Below are 18154 nucleotides of genomic sequence, written 5' to 3' on the forward strand. Positions count from 1 at the left end.
AGAAAGAGCGTTTGTAAAAGTAATAAACTTGTCTGTTGCAAGTTTCTTGTTTTTTCATTTAGAGTTTAGCGGACAAGGTTTTGTGTTGCAAACATGGCAGAGTACCTTGTCTGCCAAACTTATGGTCCACCTACTCTATATAGACTCAGGAAGCGTGTCATGTTTCTGCCAGCAGAAACCTTACACCAGCGGACCTTAGAGCCATTGGTGGAAGTATATCAGACTGTCTGCCCAATTTAGAGTGGATGGTCTGTGTAAATATTTTGGTTTGGACCAGCTAGGTAATGCCTGGCCACTCCAAGCAGAAAAAAAAGAAAAATTACCCCACACCTTTGGAGACAACTCCGAGACTGTCAGGGTGATTAGTAGTTTGTCTTACCAACACAAACTCCATCTTTTTGATGAGCAGTCGCATGAAACAATACGGCAGCTCAGCAAACTTTTAGTGCCTTCAAAGGAGCTGTGGTGGCGGCAGCACATTTAAAGGCACACCGATCTCCACTATTTTGGTGGAGATCTCTTGATATGGCAGGCGTAGACGGCCAAACTCCAAATGAGGCCCTTTGTTTTCACATGAAACCAATAAGCGTAAGTCTGACAAATGACTGTGTTACCCTCTTTGAAATCACTAGTGCAATTTACACTTTCACCCCCTCCCAAAGAAGATCCTTTCACTGTGAACACTTCTGCCTATCATGTGCTTAATGCTCATGAGTAACGTTATGCAGATTTGTAGAGTGCACTATCACCTGGGAGGATAACCTAGTGCTTAACCGCTTCGCTGCGGCTGGAATTCTCCTGCTGTGCGGGAGAACCCACGCGTGCGCGATTCGGACAGCCCCCAGCCATCCTTCGCTCACGCCCACCGTGACGTCAGACGGCCGGGGGCCGTCCAACGCATGGAAGTGGTTAATTACCCCATCAGGGGATCTCCATTACATTTGTGAGCACAAATTACCTGTGCCTATGTGCAATATCTCAGATCACTTCCAACTGGGAAATTATTATTTTCAGAATGTCCATATATCTTCATTTAGTTACACCTGATTTTTATTTGGGTGTTACAAAAGTCAAAACTGAAAAGGTGCCCGACCCTCTTTCTCCAATTTTACAAGGAAAAAAGACAAAAGAAATAGCTAAGCAATAAACTTTAATAAGGAAATATAATTGTGTAGGAAGTTATGGCCAAGCTAAGGATATGGAAAAATAGATGGTTTATTGGTATTAATAGATTATTTGCAGATACTTTCCTGATCTACCTCTGCTATGTTCTGCAGATTTTTAGAGTGCACTAACACCCAGGAGGATATTCTGGAATTGAGCAGGTGTGAGTCGGGCGGACCTAAGGCCTAGTCGGACTTCTCGAAAAGTCAGGTCTTTAGCTGCTTGTGGAATAGAAGAAGTGAGGAGGAGCCTCTTATGTGTAGTGGCAGGTTAGTCCACACTCTGGAACTTCTCTGATTGAGTTACCCTTGTAGAAAATAGAGTGATATCAATAGTATTTGGGTAATAGGCTTCGTTATCTCTCCCATTACCTTACATCTGTGACATTAGTTTGACCTGTAGTAAGGGTTTCCACAGCGTACCCTCTACTTTTCCCTTATCCATTACCTCTTGTGAATATCACTACTCCGTCGAACTCGAAAGGGTGTTCACAACTCATCACGGTTTTCCCCACTTTTCGTTATCTCTTCCTGGTGCCATTAATATCAGGTGCTCGGGAATTATTATAATGACCACAAGTGCCTAACTCAGTTAAATAAAAACGTTATTTATTTCCCGCTACCACAGTTCCTCTGCTGAACTGTGGCAGAGGGTTAGAACCTGGCACCTCCTTCTCATCTCCATGAACTTTCCAAAGGTTTCTGGTACGAGTAGTCATCTGGTTTATCGCCTCTCACTCTTATCCATCTCTCCCCTGGTCTCGTTTCTCTCCATCTCTCCTCTGGTCCCACTCCTCTGTCTCTTTCTGCTTTTGCTCCTCCTCATCTCTCCTCCGCCTTTGCTCCTCTCCGTCGCTTTGCAGGTCCTACTAGCCATGCCATGCTAGGGTACACGATTTTCCCCCTTTCCATTCCCAACACTTTTTGGTCAGCTTTGTGTCTCCATGATCTGTCGGCATAAGTGACTTCAAATGTCTGTGACTCAGAGATTTTCGAGTTGTGCAAGTGAAAGGTAATTTTTGGGGTGGTGGAGGGGGGATGTTTTAATGTACTCCAGATACAGGAATATCAATCTTCAGTATTTTAAGACAGCTAGCTGTGACACAGTCCCACAGTGTAATCTACTCAAAGCCTAAATTATTTGTTTGTTATCTGATCATGGCATAAAACACGCAGAAAATGATGGGAGGAATTCTAATACCAATTGCTCCAGGTAGCATTCCAACTCACTGATCTTTTGCCCACTATGCCACCTCAGTTTGGATCCAGCCATCAAGCTAATCAATCTTGACGTTGTACAAATAGGAACAGTTCAGCCCGAATTATCATGCCAGGTCCTTCCTGAACTGAAGCACAACCAACCCAAGAACGTTTTGCACTGATTGGGGCTCGTCATTCATGTGCAGCTTGGTCCGAGTGTCAAAGTGAGCAAGGGACAAACGTCTAGGCATACCCTTGGCCATTCTGGATGTCACATAACACATTCCAACACATTGTTCATTTGCCCACTATGCCACCTCAATTTGGACCCACCATATGCAAATCAGTCTTTAACCAGCTCCAGTAGCAACAGTCCAGCTGAACTGCCAGTCCAGGTCCTCCCTGAATTGGAACACCAGTAACCCAAGACTAGGTTCGCTCTGATTGGGGCTCCTCACTTTTCAGTTTCATGGGCCCTTTGATTGGAAAGCTTTTTTATATAGATAATGCATTTCCCCACCTCAGTGGCAAGGAAAAGCTCGTCCGCGTCCTTCGGCAGACAGAGTATCTTCCATTCTGGAAAAATGTCATCTTCTCAAGCAATCTCCAAATCAAACAGCCCGTCAGATATCTTCCCTTCGGGCTTAATGGCATCATATATTGCCTTTGTTCCATTGCAAGACTTCACTTCCCACAAGACGTCTTCAGAAATGTTTTGAGGACCAGAGCACCCAGAAGTAGAACAACTGGGAGCACCAACTCAGTGTGTTACAGTTTACAATGCAGTCTTTGGTCTGGTGGTGCAAGAAGAGCAATCTGATTCAAGGAGTTCTGTTTGACCAGTATGTACCCACCCAGAATATTTTGACAAATACTTCACATCTGGGATTGGGTATTCATCTAGGGGATCTTTCTGTTTAGGGCCTGAAGTCACCGAAAAAAGCATTATACCACATTCGTTTCTTGGAGCTGAGAGCAGTCTACCTAGTTGTCAAGGCATTCCTGACAGTGGATCAGATTTAGATGCAGACGTACAATACCCAGGATGCAATATCTGAACAAAAAAGGGGCACCAGATTGAGATTGCTGTTGTTAGAAGCTCAGAAAATCTGGCTAGGATTGCTAGCTAGGAATCTTTCAATAAAGATAGTACATATGACAGAAAAACACAACTAAAGGACAGATTTTCTCATAAGGTATTTCAGTGAAAATCAGAAAAGACTCAGAAAAGACGGTGTCTTGCAAGACATCTGTTTTGTCTTGGGGTTTTCAAAGATATACTTGAGTGCAACAACTCTGAATGCACAATGCAAATGTTTTAACTCCAAAAGGTGGGAACCAGGGGGCATAGTAACAACGGCCTGCAATAATCATCGCTGGCCGTGCTTAGCGATAATTATATTATCGTAGGCTATCTCTGGTATTTATCGCTCTGGTAGCGCGTAATTAACAATGCGTTACTCCAGGGTGGTGAAAATTCCAGAGATAGCGAGGTTATCGCCTTTTTGCAGGGAACATTGCTGGTTTTCCAGCGATGGTCCCTGCAAAAGGACGATAACCTTGCTGATAGGACCCACAGGGTCGTATCACCATAATCCACCCCTTATGTTAGGGGGTCAGGATTTTAGCAGACATTAGATTTTGGCGAAAACAGCAGTTTTCGCCAAAATCTAAAGTGCGCTAAAATCATGTGGGCTGCCTTGTAAATATCGCAATGTAAACATCAGCGATATTTGCAAGGTAGTCCATCAGCGATACGCCCAGTAACACCCACTTTGCATCTCATTGGAAATGCAAGGGGAGGCGTTGGGAAAAAGGGTGATAACATGCGATTATGCATGCGAGCACCCTCTTGTAAATAGGGCGTTGGTTTTATCTCCGCTTTTTTGGCTTTGTAAGCCAAAAAAGCAGAGATAAAGCCCTTGTAAATATGCCGGGCAATGCCTATTTGATGAGCCGGTCAGAAACATCAATATATGCTTTTCCTCCCATACCTCTAATTTCTGCCATGATTCTGAAGTTGAGGAGGTCTGAACACTGATTCTAATCTCACTCAGGTGGCTGAGGCAATAGTAGTTCACAAACCTTCTGCATATTGTTTCTAGTTCCACACCTGAAACTACAGTTCAAGACGCCTCTGCTAAAGGACACATATGTCGTCTGACATCGCTGAATTTGGCAGTATTGCTCCTGGGGGTAGACAGCGGAGACACATGAAAATTCTTCATAAATGCATTGATACCATAAGAGTAGCCAAAGGACCATGAACAACGAAATTGCATAGTTTTAAATGCAAGAGATTGCCCATTTGGTGTGAATGTTAAGGTGCTGACCTGATAATCATGAACCCATTAGGAAACGAGTTTGCAATACATCTGTTTGGCCAAAGCTAATTTGCTTCTTTAAAGTACATCTAGCAGCAGCAGTGGCACGGCACAGACGAAGACTCCAACACAAGTTTCCTTTTCAAACTTCCTATAGTGAAAGACTTTCTTGAGGGCTTAAAGGAAGTTCACTCTCCAATAAGAAGACCTTCACCTCCAAGGGAGTCAAATCTCGTTCTTTGTAAACTAATAGGTCCTCCGTTTGTACCCATTCACAAGGCTTAATTGCCGCATTTATCTTGGGACATGGGCTTTTTAATTGCCATTGCCTTAGCTCAAGGCTAGCGAATTGCAGGCTCTCTCAGCTGTTCAACAGTTTTCTATTCTAACAGGGTAGTCATGAAAACACACCCTTCATTTCTTCCTAAAAAGTTTCAGATTTCCATATCAGTCAAGCTATAACACTTCCTGTCGTCTTCAATGATCTGTCTAATCCGGCCAGACGCTCTCTACTCTCATGTCAGGAGAGTTCCACAATGTTGTTTGGACAAGACTAAACAGATAGCGAAGTCTAATTGATTATTCCTCGGTTACCCTCCAATAATGACAGGTGTAGCTACATTGAAACAATCTATTTCGAAATGAATTGTCTCTTGTTTATCTTATATCTATGAACCTCTTTCCCAGGGGGCTTGGCATGGGAGTTAGAGCTGGTCTGTGCAGGAGCAGGGTCAAGGCTGATTGCTCAAGGAGATCCCTGTCCGAAGTGATGTAGTGGGAAAAACGGGCTGAAAGGCTGCCCAAGCGGTGGCCAATGGATGAAAACGTAGTCAGTATTCCACCCATCACGTTTGTGTTTTTATCTGTGATCTTTCAGCTCGGATTTCAGTCTTTCACTTGTGAGGCGTAGTATGTGTCAGGTGGGGTGGATCTGAAGCCACTCCCTATAAAAAGACACTTTTGGTGCTGTAGTGGAGATGAAGTTGGAAGATGTTTTTTTATCAATCCTTCACAGACTCAGCTTGAGGAGGGCATCCTAGTGGATGTGGATATGAGTTGCCTCTTTCAGACTCTGACAGACCTCTTTCTCAGGCCGGAGGTGAGTACTGTAAGTAAGAAAGGAAGTAAGTTGTAACAGACTAAATTGGCCCAGGGCAGGTGATGTGGGTGTGTTGTGCACAATGGGGTTGAGCAAAACTCCGTCCGGCCTTCACAGCCGTGAGATGGTGCTGTAGGTGATGGGGACAGTCAACTAGCAGTTGGGCTTTTGATAAATAGATGTGAGGTAGCCGCTCTGAGACCGACAGATCTTCACAGTGAAGAGCTGGTGCTTTGGGGGAAATGAGGTGGGATGCTCCGGCTCCCTTTAGACATCCACCAGGCTTGGGCTGGCGCTGAAAGGTAGCCCCTTTAAGACTTCCAGGTTCTTCCCAGACCAAGGACCCGGCGATGCTGGCTGCCATGGACATGACAGCTGCTATAAACACAGCTATTTATACAGCCAGTAATATCCAAGCTGCAGAATAAGACGCGGCTCTATTTATAGCGTCCACTCTTGATACCCAGCCCATCTCTTCCCTGAGAGGTGCTGAGGTCAGCAGTGAGGGAAGGTGACACCGCTGGCGCCAGTGAGTCCCCTTTGTGTCCCAGTTTAAAGCTTCTGCAACAAACCTCGAGGCTTTAATGCATCCCAGTGCACTGTGGGGATTGCAGTTCTGCTGCTCATTAATAACATTTGAAATGACAGCTTAAGCCCTCCGCGCAGAGCCCTTTTTGATAAAGAGTTAGACATTGTAAGGACGTTTAGCCATCCGTCAGGGTGAAGAAGGCAGGACTAAGGGATACTGTGGGGAATGTGCATAATGACTGTGGTGAGGGTATAAAGACCTGCGGTTGTCCCCACCCTGCTCCTCTTCTCCAGTAGTTTCCAATTCCCTGTGCTCTTGGATGCCATTGACCCGCTACCCTGTGTCAACATTTCTACTGAGTCTGGTCTCACAGGTGGACTAGCCGAAGGGACACATTGGAACATTCCTGGCCGGACAGTAGCACCAAATGAGGTACTGTTCTTCCAAGGAATGTCTCTATCTCCTGCACAGCACTTTTGTCATCTACAATGTCTCTTCTCCTGCATTTCACATTCGTTTGAAAACGTGCAGCCTGGGGGCTGGGCGCTGTTCCTGAGCTCGCAGTGACTCCCCATCCCTGGGCTCAGTGCTGTTCCCACACTGTCACTGGCCCCTTACTACCACTGCCAGGCAGTGCATCACCCCCACTGTCCCACAAGAACCAAGCACCCCCACTTTATCCTTACTGCTAATCCCAGTACAGCTTTTCAGAAAACCTTAGGCAGGGCCACTGGAATTAAACGATGGTGCGGCCTCGGCGATTTTCGCAAAGCTATACATTTGCCACATAATCCATCATCTGCAGATATTAACAGTCAAACGCTCAAACGGTTCAAAGGTTACAAAGGATGCAGCGACACGTGTTGCCACGTGGTGGAAGGCCCTTTGCAAGCTGGAATGCTCAACTTTCTATTGCTTATTGCTAAATTTGGTCGTTAAATTGGTACTATTGGGGTGCAACCATGCCAGGTTTAAAAATGAACTAATACTGTTACAAAATGTGTCACATTATGCTGCATAATTTGCCTTTTCTTGCTGCATAATTTATTCAAACCTGCCGCATAATTTGGCCCTCTCCTGCAATCTGATTCCAGTGGCCCTGACCTTAGGGCAGCATAAGCGCCATAGAAAAAACATACTACACATCTATTATAAGATATTTATGTCCAGTTCCCAATTAAAACCCCCCTCTGTGCAAAACCAATGGGAGAGAAAGTACGGCAGCATAGCAGCCCCTCCATGCAGAGAGCCTCCCCCCCTCCCCAACCCCCCGAGTCTACCTTTGAGCCTTCCCTTGAGCAAAGCTGAATTGAAGCCTACAATGTATTATTGATGTTTGCACACTGTACATAGATGTGGCACTGGACTGTTGATAGGGTCAGAAACAATGACCCCCTGAATATATTGTGTTAATCCTGAAATACTGTGAAGGGAGGTGCCCTGCCGAGACTGAGAGCAGCACCCGTATGGGGAGGCACCGTCTCTGCTAGAGGGACTGAGGGTGAGTGAGGGCTCTGGCCTGCACTGCTTCCAGCACTCACACTTGGCACTGAAGCAATAAGACCTCACCTGTCCGGTACTGTGCATACTGTGAAAAAACAACCTGTGAAACTTGCAAGTACTGTACGCTTTCTGGAAAAACGACAGTGTAATGGAATTGCTTGAAAAAATATATTTTTTAAATAAAATTGATTTTTCAAATATTCGTTTCCTTATGTTTTTTGGTTCGATTTCTTAATACAGCCCAACTAACCCAGCCAGGAATTTTCAGATGGAAGCACATTCTTTAACCAATTTTATAACCGGAAGGTAAGCTTCAGAAATAAGATATGCCGGATTTGAATACCTCATCAAAGTACAATTTCAGGTGTGCTGTGAGTAAGCTCAAGAATTTCTGCAATTGTTTGGTGTGTCGCCTCATTTACAAGGCTCCTGCGCTGCCGGAACGTCACTTTTAGGGCCTCCTTTACAATCTTTTGAACTAGGGCAGTGGCACAAGCCTTCCTGCTGCGCTGCCCTACGTCAAAAGAAAAGGGCAGGAATGCGCCGTACCTATCAGATATGGCGTATTATTGTCCTTTCCCCCTGAGTTGGCACAGAAATGGCTGCTGTGAGCCAATGCAGGCACTCTTGCACCATGGTGCAAGGGTGTCTGTATTTTAGGAGTGATTGTTTATGTGCAGCAGGTGAGTTCCTCTTTCTATGTGTGCTGCAGAAAGCAGCACACATTGAAAGAGGAGAAACCATGGGGGAATAATGTTATTTTCACTCGTTGTGCCTGCCCTATGCCGCTCCTGGGAAGGCGTAGGCTTTTGACGCATTACCACGTTTGCCAAATCTCATCAGCCTGTGAACATGTCAAATGCCATGGGTGTTACGTGGGAACACCAACCGTAACGCCCATGGTATGCCTCCCTATCGCAGGGTGAGGCAACCCAGGGACTTGCACTGCATTGCCTCAGTCCATATCTACAAGGCATGAAAAGCTTTACTTGGCCTTGTAGATATTGCTAAGCCCGGTGCACCACCAAAATGTCACAAAAAAGTTCAGGTGGCACAATGTTATAAAAAGTGACGTCCAGGTGGAGCACAGGCAGGCTCGGCTCCAGGAATTTTTATTTGGGTGGGCCACTGCGGGCTCGTTTTGGTCCATATATGTCTGGGCAGGCCTGCTTCAGGGGCCTCCTTTATCTCTTCTTAGTCTTACAAGGCCCAGTAAAATGCACTCTTTTTCTAACCTCTTTCTAAATATTATCACTCTCAAAAAGTGTGTTTTCCATGAAATGTTCCTTAGATGAGAAGAGGAGGTTTCTGAGGTGGGAGTATCAGGCAAATTACACTTCTCGGGCTCCCTCTGTGCGAGCCTTCAGGGAGAATCCTTCTTCATTACTACCTCCACCTGACCCCGGACTCTGCAACACACTCCTTTACAGGCTTGATTATCCACTACTCCTCTCCAGTGCACCTTATCTCACAGCTGACCTTGGGCCCCAGCCCCATATCAGGCTCCATCGGACTCCACTTTCATTTTTCCCAATAAAAACATTAGTAAAATCACCTTCAAACTTTGAATATAGCAGTAAACATAATTAGCACGCACGGGGGGCGTGGCTTGACCACCGACGAGCATGGACGCGTGAGCTGAGAGCTCCGCACTTGCCTTAATGATTATCCTGGTTTAACTGCTGCCCTGACGGCGCCTGTGGCTCGGAGGAGCCCCCCCGGACCACGTGGATCCCTGTGTGACACCTGGGGATCGCGGGATGCGACTGCCTGCTGAACCAAAGCCGGAGTCTCTGCCGGCCTTCCCGAAGGGTGCCGGCCATCTTGGTGAGGCCTTTTTCCTCTGCTACATCCTCAGCCTCGCGTGACTGGGAGGCCGTCACGGAGAGAGGGTCGGTCGGCCGCAGCTGCGGGTGGGCCCGGTGCGGCGCAACTTGTACCAGTGGTTGGCGGCAACATCGAGACGGCCTGGACGGTGGCCGGAGCCGATAGTGGAGTGCTGCAGGGGGCTCCAACCACCGAGGGACATTGTGGCTGAGAATTGATAGCAGCTGGAGGACGCCCGCGCAACGCACAATGGTGGCGCAGGAGCAGAGGGCGCCCGAGCACCTGTGAGGCCAGCCAGCTCGGGGACACACATGCACTCCCAGCGACAGGACATCGCCGTGGTTACAGCGAGGGCCCATCCCTTTACGTGAGTATTGCGCTGCAGGGGTATTGAAGTCGGGTCCCAGCGGAACCGGCGTAGCGGCCTGGGAGGTGCTAGCGGCAGGCGGAGGAATCGAGGAAGAGACGCCGGCCGGTGGAAGAGACGAAGGGTGCTCGTTGGTGACCTGCCGGGGAGAAGATCGAGAGACATAGGTGAGGTGCAGGGACGCGCCGCCCACGACTGGACTATCTGTGGCTAGCCGGCGGCCCCTCCCGATCGCAGACGGGGCTCCTGGGTTCGCTGCTGATGCCCACCTAACGCGGCCGGGACTCCTGAGGAGCCTGCAGAGCTAGACGAGACTTGGGGCCTACCTGGCCTGCGGATTGCCGAGCTGGGTCACAGCTGATTAACGGGCCTTTCCCCTACCCTGGGGGGTGTTCGAGGCGGACCGTGCGGCCAGGGGGACTGGGCTGGAGAGCGCGGCGGCGCTGGAGGGCCGGTGTGTGCTGCAAAGATTATAGGAACGGCCTCCACAAGACCATTCACCCAGAGGTTGGGAAGGTGAACTAAGTGCTGGCCCTTTACGGCTGGAGCTGGCCTGGCGTGGGCTACCACGGTGAGGTGCTCCATCACTGAGGGTGAAGTTTACCTGTGTCTGTACAGCGCCTGGTGGTACTTGGAGAGCCACCTCACAGCCCTACCTGCATTGATTGGCGGAAGCTGTCTGCCCGTGCCAGCGCCCATACCGCTGGGGACTGCCGTTGGGAGATCCCGGCTGACGAACGTATTGGAGAGTGACTGGAGGCCTGGGATATGGGGAAGCCACGGTCGAAACCGGGCGTGATGCCTCCTAACCCTACTGAGGAGCTGCCCGAAAGTTAGGACCAAGATCCATCCAGGGCACAGATGGCAGGGCTGCAACAACAACAGATGGACCAAATTCTGAAGGCCATTTCGGACAAAAGGGAAGAGCTACACCATGACATAGCGCAGGTGTCGACGAGTTTGGGGCTGTTGCGGGCGGAACATGTAAAATTGGTGGATCGTGTTAAGCAAACGGAACTTACCTTGGAGACGCTGGAACCGCCCAGAAGGCGACAGAGGTGGCGATGGGGGATTTGCTGCGGAGGGTGCAGCACCTGGAAAAAAGGGCCGAGGATGCTGAAGGGCGCAATCGACGAAATAACATACGGGTGGTGAGCCTACCCGAGAAAATCGAAGGGGACAGTATGATCAACTACTTGGAAGCCTGGTTGCGTGATGTGGTTGCTCCTGAAGGACTGTCGCAGTTCTACACACTGGAACGGGCTCATCGGGTCCTGGCCCCCTCGGCCTGTGGTGGCACGCCTATTGCACTTTAAAGACCGGGATGTTATCCCACAAAAAGCGCGGACAATGGGCCCCTACCGAGTGGATAATGCTTCTGTCTCCATCTATCCGGACTACTCCTATGAGGTCCAGCGCAACCGCTCTTCATTTCTGGCGGTCAAAAAGGCCCTCTGAGACGAAGGCATACAGTACTCTCTTCTGTTCCCAGCTCGCCTGAGGGTGATGGTGGATGGTAAGGCGTCCTTTTATAGTACCCCGGATGACGCATAGAGCTGGCTAGAAACATATCGAGCTGGAACTGATGTCCGTATGGGGAATGAGAGGACAGTGGAGGTCCGGCCGAAACTTCGGAGAAGCCGACGAACCAGAAAACGAGCGGCAACTAGTCAGACACCAACGACGTCGCAGACAGAATTGGAACGGCAGGCGGCCCTTCGGGCGGTCTCCACCATCTCAGGAGCAGCGGCCGCTGCCCCTTTGGCGGACTCGGGGTCTCAACGGGGATCAGAGGAGTTGGGGTCGGAGGGCTCTGAGGAAGATGACCCGACCATGCCCCATGTTTCTCCGGGGACTGCTGATGGCCTTCTGGACGAATGAACCTTACCTGTTACCATTTGTATACAGTAAGAGGGTGAAATCCTAGAAATGGAGCATGATGGAGGAGAGCGCAGTTGTAGGCCTTGAGGCATTGGCGGGAGGTTTATTCCAATGTTTTACAGATTAGTGGATTGGGAGCTGTGGTTGTTTGAAGGGGGGCTCCTCTGGGACGTAGGTGATTGAGGGCTTTACTTCTGAGGCTGAGCGTGGGAGGAGGGGCGGCGGAGTTGCTGACCGGCTTGACTTGGTGTAGAGCTACCCCCTCAACCTCACGCTAGTTGTGAGACTCTGGTAGCTACCAGAGAGTTCCCATTATGTGGGATTGGGTTTGGATGGGTAACTGTGGTTTAGCACCTGTTCTGGGGAGGGGAGGGATGAGGGGTTGTTGGGGATGTTTGGGGCTTAAGGGGACTGTCAGTGGGCCTACCAGGCTAATGGGGAGGTTGTTCTGTTGCATGCTCACGTATGGGGACCCGACCTGAGTTGAAATGTATCACCTGGAATGTGCGGGGGCTGAGTTCCATGGCGAAACGATACAAGGTCCATGCCTATTTAGTGTGTAGGGGGATTCAAGTGGCCTTTTTACAGGAAACACACATTGATCAGATTGAGGGGCGGGCGTTGCAGCAGAGATGGAGGGGCCAATTGTTTTATACTACTTATTCCGCATATGCAAGGGGGACATTGGTTTGGGTGAGATCAGGTGTTCCCTTTCAGCCTTTGACGACGGTGATTGATCCAGAAGGGAGATTTGTGGTTGTACAAGGGCGACTAGATGGGAGGGATGTAGCATTGTGCAGTATTTATGCCCCGAACGTAGAACAGCCCGCTTTCTTCTCACGGTTGTCCGGGAAGCTGGCGACATTTTTGACTGGCACGGTTTTTCTGGGGGGAGATTTTAATTCAATCACTGATGTAGACTTGGACCGATCTCACCCTCCGTTGGCCCAATCTGCGGTTCACAGGCTGGCGAAGGTAAGGCGGGAGTGGCAAAACACTTGGGGTCTAGTGGATGCTTGGCGGATGCATCACCCATCGGATAGGGATTACTCATTCTATTCGGTGCCGCATGATTTACATGTGCGGCTTGATAGTATTTTATGTTCGCCGGAGGCTCAGGGACTGATTTGCCATAGTGAATATTTGGCGAGGACGATATCTGATCACAACCCTTGTCTGATAACTGTACGGTGGACCAGGCAGCGACAGGCGATCCCCACTTGGCGCTTGAACCCAGTGACGCTGGAAGACCCGTTTTTTGTGCTGAGGTCCGAGATGGTATTGAGCATTACTTTACAGAAAATAGGGGGACAGCATCGAGCAGGGCCCTGGAATGGGACACTTTTAAAGCAGTGGTGAGAGGGGTGTGTATTTCGTCGACGGCAGGGGCTCGCAAGACATCATTGCATGATATAGAGCAGGAAGAGGATCACTTGCGCCGGGCAGAGAAGGCTGGCCATATAGATCCAGAGGGGCAGGAGGCGGTTCTTGCTGCACGCGAAAAAGTGACTACTCAAGTTGAAAGGTTACGCTGTTTTGACCATAAGGAATACCTAGTATGGGCTCATGCAGAGAGGGACAGGGTGGGGTCCCTACTGGCTTGGTTGGCTAACCCGGCAGTCTGGGGTACTCCGATTTTATCACTGACTACCACAGCCGGGAACCTAGTATACTCACAAAAGGAGATTAATGACCAATTCTTGACCTATTATACGTTGCTCTATAAGAGTACGATGCAGGACCTACCGGATGGGGTTAGCGACTTCCTGTCCGCAGCGCAGCTCCCGCGCTTGGACCCAGAACAGGGGAACAAGCTGGGGGGGGAAATCTCACTAGGAGAGATTCAAACGGCGATTAAGCACATGGCTCGGCGGAAAACACCGGGAGCAGACGGCCTCCCTGTTGAGTTTTATGCGGCGTATGTAGTCCTCCTTGCACCACACCTACAGTGTATGTACAGGGAGGCGTGGGAACTGGGTAGGTTGCCTTTGACTGCCAGAGAAGCGATCATAATACCATTGTTGAAACGAGGGGGGGATGCCTGTTCTAGGTCGGCATATCGACCACTCTCAATGCTTACGGTGGATTACAAAGTTCTGAGCAAGATTCTTGCAACTCGACTCCTGGAACACATGGGTACTCTGATACACCCGGATCAGGCGGGCTTTATTCCCACCAGGAACACAGCGACGTGTATACGTCGGCTTATTAGGGTTATGGGAGAAGGACACAATAGGGCGCCGGGCACGGTGGTGCTCTCGGTCGACATTGAGAAGGCCTTCGATAGCGTGGAGTGGCCGTATCTGTTTCAAGTATTGAGGGAATTTGGCCTTGGGGACCAGTTTGTACGGTGGACTGAACTATTATACAACTCAGCTACTGCTAGGGTTCGAACGGGACCTACCATATCAGCGGCGTACCAGGTGGGGAGAGGTACTCGCCAGGGCTGCTCCTTATCCCTTCTTAAACTCGGCTAGTGGTATTTTTCTAGGTTATGGCGCCGCAAGGGAAAATCCACCTTAAGTGATTCTAGATAGATATTTCTTGGGACGGTGCTACAAGGAGAAGAGAACCACACTCCCTCTTCTAGGTTTGGCCTGGGCCACAAAGTACTTAAGACTCCTTAGCACACGTTTTGTACTATTAGTTTAAGCAGTATACATGTGTTTCCACCATACATCAATCTTTCACTCAGGATTGTCGTTGATGTTGTTTAATTTCTGGAGACGTCATAGCCAACACGTGTTTCTTCGTTACGGGAATGTAACCCACAAATTTCTCAAGGCTGTGAGGTAAAGAAAAAGGACGATGTAACGTACCATTTTTGATCATTACAAGGTGTTTTTGTACATTAAAATACAATTAGTACATTAAATATACTAGCGTGATTTGGTGGTGTTTATAACTATACAGATTTTGCATTAGTACATTAGTTTTTGCAAATATATATGCATAGTTTTCTGATATTCCATTGTTAAATATACAGAGAATACTTCCGATAATACAGAAGGTCTATGGACCCATAATGAGAATATGGAGAAACCATTGACTACTTTTATCACCGTGCGTCATGGCTATTTGTGTGCGGAGTGATTTTTTATTTATGACAGATAGTGCCATTGTGAGTTGCCTATTACCGTGATAACATGCATAACGTAAGAGGTGCTTAGGGTACCTATTCTCCAATTTGAAGCTCTTTCTGTGTGGAAGAAAACGGAGGGAAATTTTGATTAAGACCAGACCTGACTGTGCTACAGGCGTCTTAACATTTTAGATTCTCTTGTCTGTATTAACGTAGGGCATACTTACATTTGTTGAGGTGATACTTCCTACCCTCAAAGGGGTTCTGTTAAGGACTTTATTCTTTGCGTATATCTCCTCTGTGGTAACCAGTGTGTTGGTTTCCTCAGTTGGTCAGCTGTAAGTTAATGTGTAATAGTATTACTTGTCTGATATTGTTTATGTTATAAGCGCATTTATTCAGCAGTTCTAGCGTCTTTTGTGAGAGTCCGAGTGTTCATGATATACGTGAGCCTTCTCAGCGTGTATATTTACTAAAATCCCACCTTGTTGTTGGTAAACAAAAGGGGGCCAGTTTCGATTCATTATGAGTATGACAAACATGCTTGAGGCTCTTTTGGCTGTATTTATTGCCCGTTCAAACATAAACATGACCGTGTTAGGTCTACTTAGTCACGAAAGGGTACTAAGTTTTATTACGAGTTTTAAAGTGATACGTTAAACGTATAGATTCAGAGTTTATCGTAAACCAGTTCCAAGTTTTAAGACCTCGGTTAAGTTTGTAACCATTGTCACAGTTTACTAACTCCAAGGGCATGTATATGTTGCGAGTTGTGGTCGTTAGGTATAACGCTTAGCTTAACATAGCCCCTAAGTTATGAATTCAAATGTTTTATAAGTAGCGGTGGCACGTTTAATTACGGGCGACTTGTGCATGCTCATATCTCCATTGTTAAAATAGCTTTCTTACCTTTCGCTGTAACAGTCGTGCTTGAGTCTCTGTCCCCTCTGCCGTTTGTATGATGCAGTAGTTACTACCCTCGTTACTTGCCATATATGCACTGTACGATTATTGCCGTACCACGTGATAGAGTCTACTTCCGGTTTTTAGCGTGGGCAAAGCTTAGTTAGGATTTTTTCGGCATTGATGAGATTTAACGTATCACTTTCAATCTCGTAATAAAACTTAGTACCCTTTCATGACTAAGTAGACCTAACACGGTCATGTTTATGTTTGAACGGGCAATAAATACAGCCAAAAGAGCCTCAAGCATGTTTGTCATACTCATAATGAATCGAAACTGGCCCCCTTTTGTTTACCAACAACAAGGTGGGATTTTAGTAAATATACACACTGAGAAGGCTCACGTATATCATGAACCCTCGGACTCTCACAAAAGACGCTAGAACTGCTGAATAAATGTGCTTATAACATAAACAATAGCAGACAAGTAATACTATTACACATTTTACAGCTGACCAACTGAGGAAACCAACACACTGGTTACCACAGAGGAGATATACGCAAAGAATAAAGTCCCTTAACAGAACCCCTTTGAGGGTAGGAAGTATCACCTCAATAAATGTAAGTATGCCCTACGTTAATATAGACAAGAGAATCTAAAATGTTAAGACGCCTGTAGCGCAGTCAGGTCTGGTCTTAATCAAAATTTCCCTCCGTTTTCTTCCACACAGAAAGAGCTTCAAATTGGAGCATAGGTACCCTAAGCAAGCACCTCTTACGTTATGCATGTTATCACGGTAATAGGCAACTCACAATGGCACTATCTGTTATAAATAAAAAATCACTCTGCACACAAATAGCCATGACGCACGGTGATAAAAGGAGTCAATGGTTTCTCCATATTCTCATTATGGGTCCACAGACCTTCTGTATTATCGGAAGTAAACTCTGTATATTTAACAATGGAATATCAGAAAACTATGCATATATATTTGCAAAAACCAATGTACTAATGCAAAATCTGTATAGTTCTAAACACCACCAAATCACGCTAGTATATTTAATGTACTAATTGTATTTTAATGTACAAAAACACCTTGTAATGATCAAAAATGGTATGCTACATCATCCTTTTTCTTTACCTAACAGCCTTGAGAAAGTCGTGGGTTACATTCCCGTAACGACGAAACACGTGTTGGCTGTGACGTCTCCAGAAATTAAACAACATCAACGACAATCCTGAATAAAAGGATCTGATTTATTTATGAGTGAAAGATTGATGTATGGTGGAAACACATGTATACTGCTTAAACTAATAGTACAAAACGTGTGCTAAGGAGTCTTAAGTACTGCTCCTTATCCCCCTTACTGTTTGCCTTGGCCATTGAACCGCTTGCGCCGCATGCTCGGTTGGGACGATCTTATGAGGGTCTGTCGCTGCGGGGTGTGATCCACTACATCTCCCTATATGCAGATGATTTATTGTTGTTTTTGGCTGATGTGGATGACTCTCTGCAGGGTGCCAAGTCCCTGCTTCGGGAGTTCGGTTGTTTTTCTGGGTTGAAGGTGAATTGGGGTAAGACCTGTTTGTTCCCTTTGACCCCGGGTGGCCGTGTGCCTCTATCTGTGGGGGATTTGCGATGGGAACCTCATTGTCTACCTTACCGGGGTACTAACATCTATCACACTCAACCCGACCTACTGGAGGGTAATGTGGGCAGAGCGGTGAGGGGGCTTCAGTGCACCATGGGGTTCTGGCGAACCCTCCCACTGTCAGTGGCGGGGAGGGTGGCGCTGTTGAAAATGGTGGCACTCCCACGTTTGCTCTACTTTTTTTGCACGTTACCTGTATGGATCCCGGCGTCAATCTTTCGGAGGCTTAGGACCTTGACTACAGGGTTCATCTGGGGATCGGGTAGAAGGCGGGTTGCGCTACCCACGCTGATGCGGCCAAGGGGGGAGGGGGGACTGGCGGTCCCTGACTTTGAGTGGTACTACCTAGCGGCGCAGTTACAGTGGCTCACGCAGGCGGTGGCTCGGGAGTTTAGAGGCCCTGAAGGACCGCAGGGTAGAGCGATTCCCCGGCATGTACTGTCATTTATAGTTCTCCAGCAGAAGATCAGTCTCGATCAGCTCACCCTTGAGGAACGCACACTCCGCCTATGCTGGAACCGGAGTCAAAGACGAACGGGATTTCATCGCCCATATGCTCCGGAGATCCCTCTGGGCATGTGCACAGCCCTTCCGCATGGGGGGAACTGGTCTGCATTGGCTGT

At 47.8% G+C, this 18154-nt stretch overlaps 1 protein-coding gene across 6 annotated transcripts in view; it reads left to right on the plus strand.

Moving 5' to 3' along the window:
* FAM78A (family with sequence similarity 78 member A) overlaps positions 1 to 18154 on the plus strand; it is a 984894-nt gene that overhangs the window by 449437 nt on the left and 517303 nt on the right. Inside the window, exon 3 of one of the 6 annotated variants that reach the window (XR_013595139.1) lies at positions 8059 to 8124. The exons of the other annotated variants lie outside the window; for them this stretch is intronic. The gene's annotated coding sequence lies outside the window, so the exon portion shown is untranslated. The remainder of the gene's footprint in view (positions 1 to 8058; positions 8125 to 18154) is intronic. 6 annotated transcript variants of the gene reach the window in all.

This window comes from Lissotriton helveticus, chromosome 5_1 (assembly GCF_964261635.1).
Source record: "Lissotriton helveticus chromosome 5_1, aLisHel1.1, whole genome shotgun sequence".
Taxonomy (NCBI): Eukaryota; Metazoa; Chordata; class Amphibia; order Caudata; family Salamandridae; genus Lissotriton; species Lissotriton helveticus.